Genomic DNA, 20,378 nt, shown 5'->3' with positions numbered 1-20,378 from the left:
TTCCCCCCAGCATACTGTATTTACTCTGTCTGGCTCTTGTTTTGCTAAGTCTTGACGACACAGGCGTGAACACGGCTTGCGTTGAATGAATCACTCCTGGAGAATGACTGACAGGCTGGAATAGCTGTATGAATTATTGACCGAGAAGAAATTGCTGTCTGAGATTGAAATCCTCCCAGACTGAATTATTTAAACTTAATTGACAATCTGATGAAAACACACGCACGCACGCACGCACGCACGCACGCACGCACACACACACACACACACACACACACACACACACACACACTAGCGAGAGTGAGGTACAGGTGGCTTGCAGGTGAGGTTAATATCGGAATACTGATATATTATTGGTTTCAGCTGTTTCAATTCCAAACATGCATACAAGACCCATTTAATTACTTCAGTCTATATTAGTAGTTTAATGAGTATTAAAATGCTAACTGATTCAATGCCGTCGGATGAGTATGCAGAGTTATTTTCAATGTTCCAGGCCGCCATGTGACAAGTTTGACGGGTTCCTTACTTTGACGCTGGATGGCGCTGTTCGCTAGCTTAAGGGTCAAGAAATATAGCCATAATGAATGTGTATAGACCTACATGGGGAAAGGGGCTGGGCGCAAGCTCGACGCGGAAGCTGCTATCTTTGGAGTGGACTGTCGTGAGTGGACAGGGATTATATTTTCTAATTGGTCACCTGTGCGCATCTTTTGAACGCTGAATATTCTATGATTTTTCAAAGGTTAGTGAAAATCTCTCAGAAAGCGTGGCAGGGAACGTCATAACAAGTCAAAAAACAATGTTGGCCCATTGTCCAATGTATTTGTATTTAAGTTCATAAAGTTAACATGAATATAACCAAATGTTACTTTTCAGGATTCCAATTCAAAAATCTCGCGACGTGTTTTGAACTAGTAGATCAGCTGTTTTTACTACTTTTGTGTGGCACAGTAGAATGATGAATTGCACATTAATTTACGGAAAATAATATGGAGATAAGAGGTTTCTGCCCGACAGCAACAATAAGCAATGTGACCCCCGGGAGTGAGTGTGGAAATATAGTGGCCCTCTCCATCATCAACGTTACCCTATAACACCGGGTCGGGTGAATGCAAGTAGCATGGCCAGAAAAGCAGGGTGGGGAAACAGAGGACCAGTGCTGGGAATGGTTGAAGGTTGTACCCACAGTGGGTGGAAGTGATAACCCAGAGTCCTGGCTGTGTTGTTGACCAAAGTTCTCATGACTGGCACAGGAGGACATCTGACATAATCACCAATGATGACGCACAGAGGGGCTGAAACAGGTCATGAAGGTCTATCCTGACTTCCTGAGATATAGTTTACATTGTCAAAATATTGTTGATGTTTTTGGTTTGTTTTTATATAACGTGATTTTATTTTGATTTATGGCTACTGCCTTGTAAAGTTCACGTGGATGACTTCAGTGGATGTTTCAAAATGATTTCACATTGGATGTACTGTACTGTATGGGTTAGAGTAAAAAAAAGAAAAGAGGAAAGTACCATTACAAGCAATATGTTAATAATTTCTTTGACACAACATCTTCCTTGCCAAATTGTCAATAAACTGTATTATGCATTTCATCTATCAGTGCAATTTGTTTCTGCTTCATGAATATTTATGGTAAAGCTATTGGCAGGGCCTGGCTGTAGCACATTAAACTGTCAATGTCAAGGTAAAACCACCATGGCATGCATAACCATTAACAAGGGGAATGTACAGTCTGTTCCCCTGGAATGGAACGCAAAGACTTGGACTTGGATCTTAGAGAGTTGCAACCCTTGCATACACAAGGAGGTCAACAGACCAGATACAGTAACAACTAGAGCAGTGGTTCTCAACCCTTTTCTTTTTTGACTCTGGAGTCTGGACCACTTGTGTGTTTCAAACAAACCTCAAGGACTGGTGCTCCCCAACTCAATATACTGTATATACAGTATACGGCAGTAGAAGTTAAACAATCATTTTTATTTAATAAAATAAAACATATTTAACATTAATGATACTAAAATGTATATTTAATTGCGTACACCGAAAATAGCCGATCGGCCTAGAGAATAAGGATAAAGGAATAAGAGAACACACTTTTAGAGAACATGGAATACAATGCCAAATATGATGAACAATGACTTAACAGTGAAACATCTCATATCATAGTCATCATACCACGTTAGTATTATTTGTAAAACACTTTTATTTTGTATTTGTTGTCTTAGTCCAGTAAAACAAGAGTTGTCACTGTAGGTAAATCACAATGCACTTTATACCCAAGTTCAGACATGCAGAACAAAGCTGCCATTATGAGACAAAAACCCTGCACTGTGCTGGTGTTTCTGAGAAGGCATGTGACACATTTGGTGTTGTGTTGTATCACTATCATCATGAGTGGCATGACCCAAAATGCCATCCCATCAAGCTGTATTGCCCTTTCATTTGTTTTGCAGTATATTTCATGTCATTGCCATTGATTATGAATGTTGGTTTTAATAGTAATTGTTTTATATCATAACTGTCCGGTGGAAACCTGTACACAATTGTTTTAGATACTATTTTGCGATGTTGGATGCCAGTTGCAAGTCATTCCAGAAATGACAAGCATCCACAAGGACTAGAGCTGTGACCCACTCCACACTCACCTGCAAGCCATCTATACCTCAATCGCTCTACTGTGTGTGTGTGTGTGTGTGTGTGTGTGTGTGTGTGTGTGTGTGTGTGTGTGTGTGTGTGTGTGTGTGTGTGTGTGTGTGTGTGCACGTGCGCGTGCGCGTGTGCGTGTGCGTGTGTGTGTGTGCGTGCGCGTGCGTGCGCGAGCGAGCGTGTGAGTGTGAGTGTGAGTGTGCGCGCGTGCGTGCGTGCGTGCGTGCGTGCGTGCGTGCTTGTGCATGTGCATGTGCATGTGCATGTGCGTGTGAGCGTGCGTGTGTGTGTTTCATCAGATTGTGACACTGTGGTCAACCAAAGATGATCTAGGAACAAATGATGATGGACAGTAGCAGCGTCGTAATGTGTTGGAAAGAGTCTGTTGAGGAAATCTGCTGTTGAATGGGCGCTCTGTATGCTGTCGTGTCAAGTCGCAAATTGTATGGAAGCATTGAAACCAAGCTTTCGTCAGTTGGATAGCTGTTGAAAAAGCATTTTTGTAGCACCATAGCAGTCTGTCTGTGCCGGCTCTCATGTGCATTCAGCAACTTTTTTTCACACCTTCCAACCGACCGATTGGATGGTGTGTATACTCCCAGCCAGCACGCCCACATGGGTCCCGCATGGGTACAGGGTGGGCTTCCCTACATGGGCCCCATGTGGGAATGTCCGCGGTTTCCACAAGGGTCCCTTGTGGGTTAGCCCACGTGGGCTCTGTGTGGGTTCTACATGGGCCCGGGGTGGGCCCCACCTCGGCTAATTTATATGGGACCCAGGTGGGAACCACTTGGGCTAGCCCACGTGGGCTCAACGTGGGTTCTACATGGGCGCTGGGTGGGCCCCACCTCGGCAAATTTTAATGGGACCCATGTGGGAACCGCCTGGGCTAGCCCACGTGGGTTCTATGTGGGAATGTCCGCGGTTTCCACAAGGGTCCCTCGTGGGTTAGCCCACGTGGGCTTAACGTGGGTTCTACATGGGCGCTGGGTGGGCCCCACCTCGGCTAATTTATATGGGACCCAGGTGGGAACCACTTGGGCTAGCCCACGTGGGCTCTGGGTGGGTTCTGCATGGGTCCTGGGTGGGCCCCACCTCGGCAAATGTATATGGGACCCAGGTGGGAGCCGCTTGGGCTAGCCTGTGTGGGCGCTAGGTGGGTTCTACATGGGCCCTGGTTGGGCCCCACCTCTGCAAATCTGTATGGGACCCAGGTGGGAGCCGCTTGGGATAGCCTGTGTGGGCTCTAGGTGGGTTCTACATAGGCCCTGGTTGGGCCCCACCTAGGCAATTCTATGCGGGAACCATAGGGGATAAACGTGGGATCCAAGTGGGTTCAACCTTTCTCCTAGGAAGATTTTAATGGTAGACTAAAACAGTGTTTAACATGAACTGTGTTAATTATTGAAACACCTGAAATACATTTTGGATGAAAATAGACAATATACTGTATATTTGACAACGTTTATTACAAAAATAAACAAGATAATAAAATACGATATAGATAAAGATAGCAGCAGCATGAAGGCAAACAGATCAAATGTGCAAGTGTACATACAGTACATCAGTGGTTCTCAACCTGTGGGTCGGGACCATAGACTGTGGTCGGGACCCCCAGGGGGGTCCCCAAATTATTTTGGGGGGGTCCCCAGATGATTAACTTAATGTGCAACATTGTTTTCTCACTCAACAGTAAACAATCCAACATGAAATGTAAGTGTATAGAGGGCATATGCACATTTCTAAAGTGACAATTTAGGACTTTTTAATACCTCTAGAGGCAAGAATTGTGAAAATAGCCGATCTACATGCTCACAACGCCTCAGGTTGCGAGGCGTTGTGAGCAATGTAGATCTGCTATTTTCACAATAGAACCGTGTATATACAAAAAAAAAGAATTTTACTGGGGTCCCCAGTTCAAATATGATTATTTTGGGGGTCTTGACCAGAAAAGGTTGAGAACCACGGCAGTACATTAAAGAAAACACTTGAAATGCAAAAAGAGATATTGCTCCACAGATTGCTAACAGAACAAAATAAAGGATAAACATTTTCCAAAAACATAAATTGCGTAAGAGGTGCATCAAAATCTTGAATTTTGTAACAAAACTGTTTTAGGGCATAGGTTTTCTGGAATCCAGTGTTCATTCATGTTGCATTCATCATCTGGGTCCGTTGTGCTTGTGGGTGTTTTTTTTAGCCAACCACAGGGGAGGGAGAGAGAGAGTTTGTCTATTGGGGTGTATAGTCCTTACACTCGGTTGCAGCAATCCAGTCGAGTGTGTCATTGTCTAGGTCATGATCATTCTCGGCCATGATCACCATTCAGTGGCTGGTATATAGGGAAGCTGATCATCACATGCTCCACAGTCTGTGATGGATCCTGTGCTGCACTGAAACGTCCCACACCTGTCCTCAGCTGATTGAGGGTTGTCCACTCCTTACAGGGGAGGTGCTGGTCAGGAACATCTGTGAGATCCTTGATGAATTGGTGAAGCCTGGATGGTTCTGCTGCCTTCCACTGTTCTGTCCATCTTGCCTTCACCCAGGAAGCCTTAACCTTAGATATCTCCGACATGGCAATTCCTGATTTTATGACAAAAGTCAAAGAAAGGAAAAGCCACAAGATATGAATGTAAAGTAGTAGTCATTCTATCTTTAAACACACTTACACTGGCGTCACCAGGAATGAGATTTTAGTAGGCGAAATGCCAGCCGAAATGCCAGTGAAGTCAGCTTGTAGATCGGCTATTTTCAAATGGACAAAATGTATAGGGCTGAAGAGATTAATGTAGGCCTATGTTTTATAGCCTAATAATATTCTAAATAAGTAACTAGTAACTAAAGTCCAATAGTGTAGTATACAGGAGGAGACATCATTTGGTGAGTGTGTGCACATTTGATTCTTTGTAAAGCCAGGTGACGATGACCCAAAGTAAACCCCCGTCACCCAATGGAAACAATAGCAAGAATTTGCATCTCTATAAGCAAGTTGAGTAGGCTATCAGCTGGCTACTGTCTACGTGCCTGCTGACTGTGGACAAACTTGTTTTGAATTCTCAATGTTTACAGGCCAAGGACCCCTAGTTGAGAGAGATGAAGCAGGGACCAACACCTTTTCCTTGCTTCCATATAGTTTCATCATGACAGGAAAATCATCATTGTATTTTGGATCCATGTCAATTTGTGTTTCAGATATTTAACCACTTGAACAGTCAATACTTAATAAAGTTGACATTTCACTCGGCACTTGGTCTGCTCTTTTCCCTCTCTATAAAACCTCTTTGCCCAAATGTCTGATCTACAAGCCTTGCACTGGGCATGGGGATCTACAAGCCCATGCCCAGTTATCCCACACGTAGCCCACGTGGGAACCACTTGGGCCAGCCCATGTCCATCCCATGCCCAGTTAGCCCACACGTAGCCCATGTGGGAACCATGTGGGAAAGCCCACTTCCAACCCATGCCCAGGTATCCCACATGTATCCCACGTGGGACCCATGTAATTTGCCCACATCAAGCCCATGCCCACGTGGTACCCAAGTAGCCCAACTCGTACCCATGCGGGACCCATGTGGGCGTGCTGGCTGGGCTGTCTGTTGCAGTCTGTTCTGTTCGAGCTACCTTAAAAGGATCCCTGGCTAATATGTCAAATATGCCTCCTGGAAGCTGCTCTAAGAGGTAGATCTTACTGTAAGAGGTAGATTATTTGTTCAAAAAAGTGGTGAACAAAATGTCATGATAACTTGGTAGGAATGATGAGTGCTGCCCCAAAGACATTAATAACCTTGAAATGGTAAAAATCAAGAACAGGTGGGCTGATTTTTATTAAACTTAGTGGGCATGATGATTAGGCTGCCCTAAAAGATTATTAATTTTTTGGGGTCAAAAAGGTCAAATGTCAAAGACAGAATCAAGGTCAATGTCACAATTACATAATAGTCTCTGCGTGTCTGCGTGTCTGCATGTGTGTCTGTCTGTCTGTAATCCACGTATCTCGAGAACCGTTCGTCCCACCGGCTTCAGATTCGACATGCGCGTTCCCCGCCGCGGCACGGAGTGCAGTGCCGGGCCTCGACCCGACCCGACGCGCGGTTTTCCCTAACCGGCACGAAACGTTCGGAATCTCCTTATGCTGGGCTGATTGTTGACATCAGGCTGTTCCGGAGGAAATCGGCGCAAGCGCTGACTCATTGTGACATCACATCATAAAAGGCTCTGACATCACGTACGCCACATGAGTCAACAAAAAATCTCTGTGAGTGTGTATGTATGTATGTAATCCGCGTATCTCGAGAACCGTTCGTCCCACCGGCACGCGCGTTCTCCATATATGGGAATAAAATGAATGCCCGTATGCGGAGCTGATGTCTGTCATCAGAGTTTTCCGCAACCGGTACTGTGTGTGCAGAGATCTTCATATATGGGCAAAAAAGCGACAGAGATCTCATATATGGGCATAAAATGGACGCAGATAAACAGATATTTCCATATATGGCATATATGGGCATACAATGGACGCAGAATCACAAAGATCTCCATATACAGGCATAAAAGGGACACAGACAGACAGATACAGAGATCTCCATATATGGGCATAAAATGGACGCAGATAGACAGATATCTCCATATATGGGCATATATGGGCATAAAATGGACCCAGAACTATAACTGCAGTGATCTCCATATATGGACATAAAATGGACGCCGACAGACAGACAGACAGATACAGATATCTCCATATATGGGCATAAATGGACACAGGCAGACAGATGGTCAAAACGGGTCCTATGAAAACAGGTATAATGGGGTTTGCATTAAAGGGCGGGGCATTCATTCCCTATTTACATTGTTCCGAGTTGGCCAGGTCGCCGACTAGACGCTTCTAGTTGTTCATAATTTTAGAAGTGGAAACTGAACTGTATTTTATTTTTTAATGAAGTGTTCTTTTTAGGGAAGGAAAAGAAAATAGAAAAAAGAAAACTCTGGCTGTCATTTCAGAGGAAACCTGTACAACATGCCATCCACAGCCTACTGAGCACAAACTGAGTCCAGGGTTGTTCATGCAGGTCGGATCTCAGGGTGAGATCTCTGTAACGCAAGAAGAGTTAATCTCATGCACCCGACTGTTGGCACATCATCCACTGGATCCATGACACTTGGCAGAGCTACCCGGAGCCGTGTACTAATGCAGTCGAGTATGGGAATGAAAAAAATCTCATTAAGTTCTGAGTGTGTAAGAGAAGAGTGTTTTAGTTTTTTTCCTTTCATGTGGTAGTGAACCTTGGAAGGCTACCTAGGTCTGAATCAGATCCACAAGTGGAGGCGTGTATATAACTCATGACGGGTGAAGATAAAATATTTTTTAATCAACTATAAAAGATGCCTGCACATATTTGTCAGCCTAAGAAGATATTTGCATTGGGGCACCCCGATAGGCACATGGTTAGGGAACATAGGCTACTACATGGGGGCAAAATACCCTGATTAGCAAGTTTCCGGTTCGATTCCTGGTCAGTTGCTGCATACTCTACCTCTGCATTTCCTGTCTCTCTCCACTTTCGCCATGAAATAAGGCTTAAGAAATGCTTCAAAAGGGGTGCCCGCTAGCCTACTGGTCCAGGCACATACCACTTAGGCATTGCCACATAGGCATGGATGCCTGTGGCGGCGCCGGTTCAATTCCTGATCCGGACAACCTTTGCTGCGTGTCACTCCCCATCTCTCCCGCCATTTCCTGTCAGTCTACTGTCCTATCAATAAAAGCCCAAGAACAAATCTTAAAAAAAATAAAGAAAAACTAAAAAATAACTTAGATGGATAGATAGATATGTGATTAGGGCATAACAAATTTGAATAAATACATTTATTTACTCCCTCTTAACAAACCATTCTCTACATGTCCAAAACTGTTTTGCCGAAGGCATCGGTAAAGCCTACCTTTCAAGTTTCAAGCACAGCTGTGAAACAAATGTCACCAATTGGCAAGTGGCATAGACATAAAGTCAGTGGAGCATGTTAGCATAAGGGCTTAGAGTAGTGCATATTAGTTTATGTAAACTACATGGGGAACTACTGTATTAGTAGTTAAACAGGAGCTGTATGAATCTGAGACCGGGGCCCAGTGCCAAATCCCCAGGGCCACACCTGTCAGCACACTTGACAGCCCTGAGACCAAGGGGCACCCAAACACTGAATATAAACTGAATTCTAAACCTCATCTCATTCACCTCTTTGAGACAAATACTCATCCTCTCTTAGACACTAGTGGCATGTTACGTAGCTACACATGAAGATGTGAACACAGAGATGCATGCAGGTCTGTACATGCACACGCATGCACGCACACGCACGCACGCACGCACGCACGCACGCACGCACGCACGCACGCACGCACGCACGCATGCACGCACCACATACACCACACACACACACACACACACACACACACACACACACACACACACACACACACACACACACACTGATTGACTGAATTGATGAGGATTAAATCAAATAAATAAACTAACGTGTGTTGGTTTATTTTAAGGGGATCAAACGAGCTTGAAGGGAGGAGGGCGAACAGAAGTGAGCCTCCACATGGCAACATCTCATCTGGATGATGTAGGCATAAGTGTGAAGTTCACAGCCCTAAAACATTACTGTACGTCATCACCACATGACGGGCGTGACACAGGCGTGACATGGGCATGACGAAATGATGCTACAAAATGACGGCCGATGCTTTTCAATGTTGCGTGTCAAGTGTTTTACGTGACAAGCATTACGTTTGATTGATTGAATACTTTATTAACAGTTTGCAAGTGTTCAAACTGTGACACGTGCTGCTACAAAAGAAGGTTGAGCTGCAGCTTCAACGTTTTTCAGCGCTCCAATGACGCAGTGATGCGTCAGTCAATGATATGTTTTTGTTTCACTATTCTCACCCTGCTCCGTTTCATTGACCAGTTCCTTGTGCTATTCAACCCTACCTTTTTATTTTCTTTCTTCATCTTTCCACTACCAACATATTATATAGCGCAACAGAAAAGCGCTATATATAAGTCTGATGTATTATTAACAGACCATCTTAGGCCTTACTAAACTATACATATTACCCATAATAACCACTGCTGTGTTTGATCCAATACATGGGGCGGCATAGCTCAGGGGTAGAGAAACTGGTATTAGAGCACGAAGGGTATAAATCCCGAAGGGTTCCCAGTTCGAATCCGGGCTCCCCCTGAGTTAATGTCGAAGGGTCCTTGGGCAAGACTCTGAACCCCTAATTGCCTCCGGTGAGTAGGTTGGTGCCTTGCATGGCTTCCTCCGCCACTGGTGTATGAATGTGTGTGTGAATGGGTGAATGTAATGCACAATCTATGTAAAGCGATTTGGATTAAAAGCGCTATATAAATGCACCATTTACCATTTACATAATTGTGTTTTTGTTACATTATGTGGAAATTGGGCCTGCATCTTCTTAACTTGAAGATCTGCTCTTGTTGGCAGTATTAATTATTAGGCAATGCATTGGTTGTATAATGGCAGTACTGGCTTAATGCAAATATGTAAAGCATTTGTCTATAATGATAATATGCATAACAGGGTTCCTTGCATAATAATACTTATTTAAATATTATGTTGATTAAAAAATATGTTATGCTATCTATTAACAAAATAATACCAAAGAAAATAGATTTTAAATATAATTGTAACAGTTTTATCCAGGGATCCCCAGATAAATTTGTTAATACAGCATCGCAATCATTTTCACCATTTCCATATCCATTTATATGTTGGCTATTCAAAAATAACAGATCTACAAGCTCAAAGCGAGTCACAACGTATACATCTGCTATTTTTCAACAATCTTGAAAATGTGTGGAAGATTTTAAACAAATCTTGTTGGGTGTCCTTGGGACAAAAATACATTTTGGATGGGGGTCCACGGCCAAATACATATCATTTTGGGGGTCCTTGTCACGAAAAGGTTTGAGTACCACTGCTCTATCTTTGTAGTTCCCAGGCGGTGCGCCGAGATACACTGGTGTGCTGTGAGACGAGTCCAGGTGTACCTTGATACATTATTACTGCAATTTAGACTGTACACCCGGGCCTGGAATTTCATCATTTGGCCAAATGCCCAAATGCCATAGCCTGGAAACCAGACAAATCTGCCATTGTAAAAAGAAAATGCCCTCTGCAGATTTGGTCTGGCACCACTGGATTTCACTCCCTCCGAAGTAGTGAGGGACCAATCAGGGCCCAGTATGGAAATATGGGGCAGCTTTATCACCAGAGGCATTTTTTGAGCGGTGGAGCCGCTCCTCCGAGTGGACATGTCCGTATGTGGCTGGCTGCTATGTCCCTATCATGGCAATACCGCTGCTGACCACACAGACACACACACACACACACACACACACACACACACACACACACACACACACACACACACACACACACACGTTAAGGGAGGGGCACTGTTGAGCAGGCCAGGCACACGCACACTCACACGCACGCAAGTACGCACGCATGCACACGCAGCCTCCACCGCTCAGTTCACACGGGTGTGATTTTTAATTCCTCTCTTGGAAATGTAGGTTCCATACAGAGATTCCAGACTAATATCTACACAGTGATATTAGTCTGGCCATGCCAGGCTACAAATGCCAGGCAGGAAGACCATGAAATAAACAATGATTTTAGGTTGATGAAAATAACAAAACCGGTGCCATGGCATTGGTCCGAAGGTTCATTCGTTCGAATTTGTTAAAGTTATACTATGTAACTTTTTTTATAAAACATATCTTAAAATTGTCCTAACTATTAAATCGCTAAAGTTTTAGAACCCCTTACTTGTCAAACGGCTTCTGCTCTGCACCAGAGCAGGGAGAGGAGAGGCTAGAAAGGGAGGGGAGGGAGGGGTTGGTTTGACAAGTAAGGGTGCTGTGAGGTCAAAACAGCGGTGTGGTTGGTCTCAGGACGTTGTGTAAACACAATCCAATAAAAAAATACTAACTTTGAAGCTGAAGAAATAACCGCACTAGTATAAAGTCTATCTACTCTGTTAGTTATGAGAGGGCCTGCGAAATCTAGCAACAGGGGCAGCTATGAAAAAAATGGACTAAAGCAGGTATAAAGGGGTATGATAAAAGGCAGATTTAACCCTATATGTGTTTTGGTCTGGATGACTCCTTTAAGGTCCACAGAATGAGAGGTCTGCTCTGCCGGAAACACCGCGAAAAAAGGTTATGGCCATTCATTTGTATATTCACTGTCCCATTGACTTCACTATACAGGAAAAGAAAAATATATATAAAAAGAAAATATCTGCTTTAGGTAGCATGTGAGGGGTCAAACTAGGGGTTCTTCATGATTCTGAATCCATTGCAAGCATTTGTTTTGCATGAAAAAACATTCCTTGGGCTAAAATCGGACCCAAAAAACTGTGAAAAGTGATGAGTCTTTGGAATCCCCATCGATGATTGCGACTGTCAGGTCGCAAGTTACTATATGAAAACCTCCACCGGCTGTCTGTCAGTCAGTCACGTCACACTTTTGGCCCTAGTCTTATCTCCGGCACCGTTTCCCCTATCCATGCCAAACTTTGCACACACACTCCTTGGCTGGCAAACCACAATCTCCACCCCTGATTTCTCACATGCCCCTCTTCTATAGTGCCACCATGAGGTTGTGTATACAATGTATACACAACCTATATATATACTATACATGCAACCTGATGGTCGCTTATCTCCCGATTAGGGAGTCTTAATGGTGTTATTGGTAGGCAGGTTTCTGAACTATTCATAGCCCACTAATTGATTGATTGATTGATTGAAGAATTTATTAGAAGTTTGCAATAGAAAAAAGTACAGTTTCATGACAGTACAAATCACTGGTACAAGGTCAACTAAAAGGAGATCCTAGAAAGCCGAGGCTTATTTCCACAGGAACCACACTTTAAGTATCTCATATAACATTGAAAGACAGACGGATAGAACATAGTACTTTATCTAGGATAATATCAGTTTCAAAAGCATAACATCAAATACAAAGGCAGAAAAAAAGGGGTGGGGGGAGCATGGGGGCTTAGTCTATTTACAAGTCACGGGTAGCAGCCGCCTGAAGGTGACTTTTCATACCAATTTTGAAGGAGGCTAGGGATTTTAGCCCAGCAGATTAATGGGTCATTTCATCAGAATCGTTCACTTTGTGATACAAGCGTGAAACTTGGCACATACACTCCTCAAATCCCTCGAGTGAGTAGACGGAAATGATGCCATCTTAGAATGAGCATTAGCGAAGACCAATTCTAGGAAGCTAAGGCTGAAAATGGGTGAAGTTCTCCTTTAAGTAACTTCCGCATTGGCTGCATTTTTCAGACCGGGAGCTTCCCGCTTGGTACTGGCTAAGAGGAAGGCACACACACAAAGAGGTGTTGCCATCCAGCCAACATCAGCCACAACACAAAAGACAGATTCACTGATCATGATTCATTGCTTCCGACTCCGAGGGCTGGAATACAATGGAGCACAGTCAGGCAACAGCAATGTAGTAGTATGTTAATAGTGTGTGTGCTCGTTCGAATCAACATCATTTAACACCTTTGGGTAGAAATATTTTCTGTCATCTGGTTGTATACAAATGAGGAAGTGCCCCATCAGCACAGTGAAGGCACTCTGTTGAACAGAAAGTTATTTTGAAGGGATCACTGGCTGCCAAGTGCCAACCTGTGCCACCGCTGTTGTCAACTAATGCTCAGCATGGTCCATTTCTTCTATATAATGCTCACCACTTGCGTTTGCGAGAGATAATGTAAGGTAAATGGTCTGCAGACTTCTTCTCAGAGTCGAAGGGTTCTTGCAGATGTAATAGGTGCTGCTCATAAAATCTTGAACACGGAAAGTGAGGATATACTATTCAGGAAAACAAAGGAGCCATCATATGACTGGTATAATGCTAATCATATGTTAGCAACTGCAAATCAGACCAATTTGCTCCCCTGGCAGCTGCCACCCCACCGCTTCCCTGCTGCCAGACACCTGCAGCATCTGCTTGCGGAAAATGTCCCTCCCAAATTGACACTCAGGTGTTTATTTATCTGGTAGAGATTTGTGTCCTCTTTATAAACTACATACTGTACATAGTCAAAGATTTCACCAAGTCAACAGCACAAGTTCAACTGTTTTGCTTTGTCCTGTCAGAATGCAGGAGAAAACAATTCCACATGCTGCACACAATGGTTGCAGATACCTCCCCCAACAAGAGAGCAGACTATGCCCAAGACCGCCATGGCAATTTTGTGTTTGTTTAAGGGGCGAATTACCTTCCTAAATGTCCTCTGTCTACAGTCTATTGCCAAATGGTATAGGTTAATGATAAAAAGGGAAACAGGCCTTTTATCAATTACCATACCATTTGTGCCCCCAACTGTTTCCCAGTGGCTCAAAGCAAGCTTAGCTCTACAGCTCCACCACATCTATCAGTGTGACTCAGTCTGAGAGCGCAGAGTTGATCTGGGATTTGGCCTCCAGCCATTGCCACGATGACCTTGGCCTGCAGAGCTCGTCAGTTACACAAGATTATGCAAAAGCAGACGGCGGTAAGACAGGTTTCACACAACGTGGGCCTGGGAAACAATCAGTCAAATCAGGTTGCATTCTTTCTAAGAGAATCACAGATGAGGCAGATCAGGCATGAAGAAGACTCACTGCACAGATGACAACTAATGTGGTTTAGCTGCTGGAGGTGAAACAGATTACTGATGTAATCGGACTACTGTACCAATGGGTACAGTAAAAGCATTTAATGCACGGGCATAGAGTGCGTTACAGCCATTAGAGTGCTTATTTTTTTTCTCACATGGAATTACGTAATATTTAAAACAATGTCCAAAACATTGTCATTTGCTGAAGGGATTACAACAATCTCATACTAATGCCCCAATACTTGTACTGTAATCAGATTAAAACCAGTAAGGCTCTCTAATCGGGAGATAAGCGACAGTCAGGTCCGCATACACAAACTTTAGAAGGCAATCGTAGGCAATCAGGAGGGAATAAGGGAAATGGGACAGATGCATGTTGATGACATGACTTTAGAGATACTGTGTACCGCTTTCCGTGATTTTAGGCCAAAATCTGTAGGAGCAGTGTCCAAAAAATGTGTTTTGCCAAAATCAGCCTGATGGTGGTGCTAGAAGAGGGGCAGAGGTTGTGGTTTGCCAGCCAAGGAGTGTGTGTGCAAAGTTTGACATGGATAGGGGCAACGGTGCCGGAGATAAGAGTAGGGCAAAAGTGTGACGTCATGTTATGTGACGGACAGACGGACAGCCGGTGGAACTTTTCATAGTAACTTGCGACCTGATGGTCGCAATTAATCGCCATCTACCTGAACTACGTGCAATTTAAAACAAGAATGAACTGAAATGATTAATTGTTAATGAGCTGGGCAATATAGTAAAAGTTTGCCTTTAATTTGTTCATTATAGTTTATTCAGAAGGCATGGAACAGGAAATGGGTTCACATTTACAGCTTTCCCAGCAGGAATCAGACATACTGTCAGTAAAACTGACGTGAGACATTGCACTGAAACTAAACACCTTCCTTTTTTCCCCCTTCGTCACATCACTAAACATTACTGTAAATGGCTGGTGGATGGAAGATTGTAGAGATGGGATTTAGGGCTCTTTGAAGTGAGCCGGATCTCTGGGATCTGTTCAAAAGACTCATTTTAGTTACTTTAGTTATTGAGTTACTTTAGTTATTTAGTTACTTTGTAGATTTTGATTATAATTACAAATCACTTCTACCCTATATACACATCATCAGGCCACTTTTTTGGACACTGCTCCTACACATTTTGCTCTCAAATCACGCTGCGACCTGACGGTCGCTTATCTCCCGATTAGGGAGTCTTACTGGTTATAATTACAAATCACTTCTACCCTATATACATTTTGGCCATATTTTCCATCATTTGAAAATAGCCGATCTACAGGCTCACAATGCGCAGCAACCCGACGCATTGTGAGCTTTTGTGTACTTTTCCCACCACTGTTCATTAGAAAGGAACAGCTCCCTACTGCGAACCGGATCCCGTCGTTCATATCAAAGAGCCGTTCAAAAGGCTCGATTCGTTCTCAAACGTCCCACCTCTAGAAGATTGTAACACATACCTGGTTTGTTTATCAGGACAGTGGGCCAAACCAAACAGAAATACTCTATGTATACTCTTCTCTCTACTATGTCAACATGGCCTTATCAGGGGGCCGATAGCTGCAAAAATTGACACAAACTCTTCGCAGTTCATGTTTATGGAAACATCATTCTGCAGCCAGGTGTGCACTCTCTGACTGAGATATCTCCTTACACACCCACCTCCTCACTCCTTCCATTGCCTCAGCCAACCTTCCTCCCCTTATCAGGGATCAGCGAGGATGCCTGTGAGATGAAGGCCCCCCGTTTCTGTCTGTACTCTGTAGCAGTCTCTCACCGACCCACCGACCGCTCCTCTCCTCTGTGCTCGGGGGGCCCCCACGATGGGATATCTGTGGAGATGCTGCGACTATACACATGCCGAAAGAGTGGTTATCGGGGCCATCCGTTCTCGTTTATCCAGCCGTTCATCCATTCATCCATAGGACGAGGTTGGCAGCTGAGCTGTGTCTGGGGCTGTGGCAGTAGCAGTAGCTGGATCTGATAAGGCCAGACCCGGGGCTCCTGGGGTAGGAGATCGCCCCGTCTGATAAACCGACTGACTCACTGTACCGCAGCAGAGAGCAGAGCACTCGCTGTCTGCTCTTTTAGACATAGCAGCGTTCAGCAGATGTGGGCATGGCAATTTTGCTTCTGGTCACGAAAGTGGAACTTGTAACGGTTGTAGCATGTAAGATCCTGCTTGGTTTACTCACCTGATTCATTACTGGTAATTGTATAGACTAGAGGTTCGCGGCCCTTCGGGCCGCTCACATCTAGAGATCGCGCCTGCTTTGCAGGCGCTCACAGCTACGTTGCAGCAGTGATCCTCCCACATCCATCCATCCATCCACATCCATCCATCCATCCATGCATCCATCCTTCCATCCATCCATCCATCCATCCACATCCATCCATCCATCCATCCATCCATCCATCCACATCCATCCATCCATCCATCCATCCACCTCCATCCATCCATCCATCCATCCATCCATCCATCCACATACATGCATCCATCCACATCCATCCATCCACATCCATCCATCCATCCACATTCATCCATCCATCCATCCATCCATCCATCCACATCCATCCATCCACATCCATCCATCCATCCACATCCATCCATCCATCCACATCCATCCATCCATCCATGCATCCATCCATCCATCCACATCCATCCATCCGTCCACATCCATCCATCCACATCCATCTATCCATCCATCCACATCCATGCATCCATCCATCCATCCACATCCATCCATCCACATCCATCCATCCACATCCATCCATCATCCACATCCATCCATCCATCCACATCCATCCATCCATCCACATCCATCCATCCACATCCATCCATCCATCCACATCCATCCATCCATCCATGCATCCATCCATCCATCCACATCCATCCATCCATCCATCCACCCACATCCATCCATCCATCCACATCCATCCATCCATCCATCCACATCCATCCATCCATCCACATCCATCCTTCCATGCATCCATCCATCCATCCATCCATCCATCCATCCATCCATCCATCCATGCATCCATCCATCCATCCATCCATCCATCCACATCCATCCATCCACATCCATCCATCCATCCATCCATCCACATCCATCCATTGACATCCATCCATCCACATCCATCCACATCCACATCCATCCATCCATCCATCCATCCATCCATCCACATCCATCCATCCATCCATCCATCCATCCATCCATCCACATCCATCCATCCATCCATCCACATCCATCCATCCACATCCATCCATCCATCCACATCCATCCATCCATCCACATGCATCCATCCATCCATCCATCCATCCATCCACATACATACAAATCAAATCAAATCAAATCAAACTTTATTTATAAAGCACATTTAAAACAACCGAGATTGACCAAAGTGCTGTACAGTCAGAGCAGTGAGAGCAGGAGCAAACAAAAAAGCAAGCATATGTACATTATAACAAAGGCAACAAGAGCACAACACATGTGCAGTACAAGCAGACATTAAAAAGGAACATAGGTACATTAAAAGGAACTTAGGTGACATTAAAAGCTAAAGAAAATAGGTGAGTTTTAACCTGAGATTTAAAAACACTTATGGATGGAGCAGTCCTAATCGAAAAAGGCAGGCCGTTCCATAGCCTAGGGGCTGCAGCCGCGAAAGCGCGGGCCCCTCTAGTAGTTTTTTTAGGAATCAGCTCGACCAGTAGCTGTTTGTCGGCAGATCTGAGGACTCTGGCGGGGACATAGGGTTCCAGGAGATCTGAGAGGTATTTAGGGGCTAGACCATTTATGGATTTGAATGTGAAAAGGAGAATTTTGAAATCAATGCGGAATTTTACGGGAAGCCAATGGAGTGAAGCTAAGACCGGGGTTATATGTTCGCGTTTTTTAGTGCCAGGCAACAGGCGAGCAGCAGCGTTTTGGACCAGTTGTAGTCGTCTGAGGGACGACTGGTCTATGCCACTATATAAGGAGTTACAATAGTCAAGCCTTTGGGTGATGAAGGCATGTGTTGCCATTTCTAGTTGTTTCTTGGGTAGAAAAGGCTTGGCTTTGGCTAGGAGGCGGAGTTGGAAGAAGCTGGTTTTGACAACTGAGTTAATTTGTTTGTGAAATTTGAATGTGCTATCTAAGGTGACACCAAGGTTTTTGGCGGATGTGCGGATGTTTGAGAGAAGGGTGTCTGGGATAATGAGTGGTGGGGCCATGTGTTGGTCGAATATAATTATTTCAGTTTTGCTTTGGTTGAGGTTTAAAAAGTTGGCATCCATCCAGATTTTGATGTCTTGTAGACAGTTGAGTAATGGCTGAAATGAATTGTTGGAATTGTTAGAATTTGGTTTAAGGGGCAGGTATAGTTGGATGTCATCGGCATAGCAGTGGAAGGAAATGTTGTGTTTGGACAGGATGGGACCGAGGGGGAGCATGTAGAGCAGGAAGAGGATAGGGCCTAGTATGGAGCCCTGTGGCACCCCACATGTGAGGGGGGCCGGAGGTGAGGAGAATGGGCCTAATTGTACTGAAAAACTCCTGTCAGACAGATAGGAAAGGAACCATGTTAGGGCCGTACCAGTAATGCCGACCTGATGCTCCAGGCGCTGTAAAAGGATTCTGTGATCCACGGTGTCAAATGCGGCTGATAAGTCCAAGAGCACCAGGGCGGCGGGGTTTCCGTTGTCGGCTGTTAAAATCAGATCATTAAAAACCTTTAAAAGAGCTGTTTCTGTGCTGTGGCCAGGTTTGAAGCCAGATTGAAAAGTTTCATGAATGCCTTGTGAAATTAAAAAACTCTGTAGTTGGTTGTAAACTATTTTTTCCAAAACTTTGGATAAAAATGGTAGTTGCGAAATGGGCCTAAAATGTGATAAAACTGTGGGGTCAAGGTTTTTCTTTTTTATTAGCGGTTGTACGACGGCGTGTTTAAAAGCAGTAGGGACGCAGCCTGAGGTAAGACACACATTTAGCAGCATTAAAACAACTGGGCCAACCGTACCAAAAACCTCGATAAGGAGCCGGGAGGGGATGCAGTCTGAGGGACAGTTTGTGGGTCTTAGGCGAGAGATCACTTCGGAAAGTGAAGGGAGAGTGATGGGTTCGAATTGGGAGAAATTGACAGTACGGGTGGGTGTGACTGGATCTGGAGCAGTGTAATTATGTAGTAACCTAAGATTATGGATTTTATCAATAAAAAATGTTTGAAAATCTAGACAGAGGCTTAAGGAGGGAACGATAGCAGGTGCATCACGTGGATTTGTGATGGAGTTGAGAATATTGAAAAGCACCTGTGGTTTATTACCTGTGGTATATTGACTAAATTGGAGATGTATTGTACTTTAGCCATTTTTATTGCTTTCTGATAGTCAGAGAGACTATTGCGTAATATATCCAGTGAGACATGAAGTCGGTCCTTGCGCCATTTCCTCTCTGCGCACCTACACGTGCGCCTGAGAGCGCGCGTGGAAGAGTTTAGCCATGGTTCGGGGAGGGCATTTTTGCGCTTATACCTGAGGGGGGCAACAGAATCAAGGATTTCAGTGCATGTAGAGTTGAACATATTGAGGATTGTATCAGGGCTTGAAGCATTAGTTGCGTCCAGGGCGTGAATTGTCGAATCGTTAAAGCTTAGTGAAAACAGAGATGCAGTTTGGGGGTTAATATTACGTGTGCGGCGAACGAGTGGGCCAGATTTAATTATAGAGCAGGGAGTTGAGGTTGTGAATATGATTGGGAAGTGGTCAGAAATGTGCGGGGCTGGAAAAATGTCAGTTACTGAGACGGTCACACCATGTGACAGCAGGATATCCAATGTGTGTCCTTTTTCGTGAGTGGCACCAGTTATGGCTAGTGTGAAATTAAAAGATTCAGTGAGATGTAAAAAGTCCCTTGCAAAAGGGTTCGAGTCGCAGCAGCATACATGGATGTTCAGGTCTCCACCTATTAAAACATTTTCATATTTGACCATGATTCCGGATAAAAAGTCCC

This window comes from Nannobrachium achirus (assembly GCF_963921795.1).
Source record: "Nannobrachium achirus genome assembly, chromosome: 2".
Taxonomy (NCBI): domain Eukaryota; kingdom Metazoa; phylum Chordata; class Actinopteri; order Myctophiformes; family Myctophidae; genus Nannobrachium; species Nannobrachium achirus.
This window is presented reverse-complemented; position numbering follows the sequence as displayed.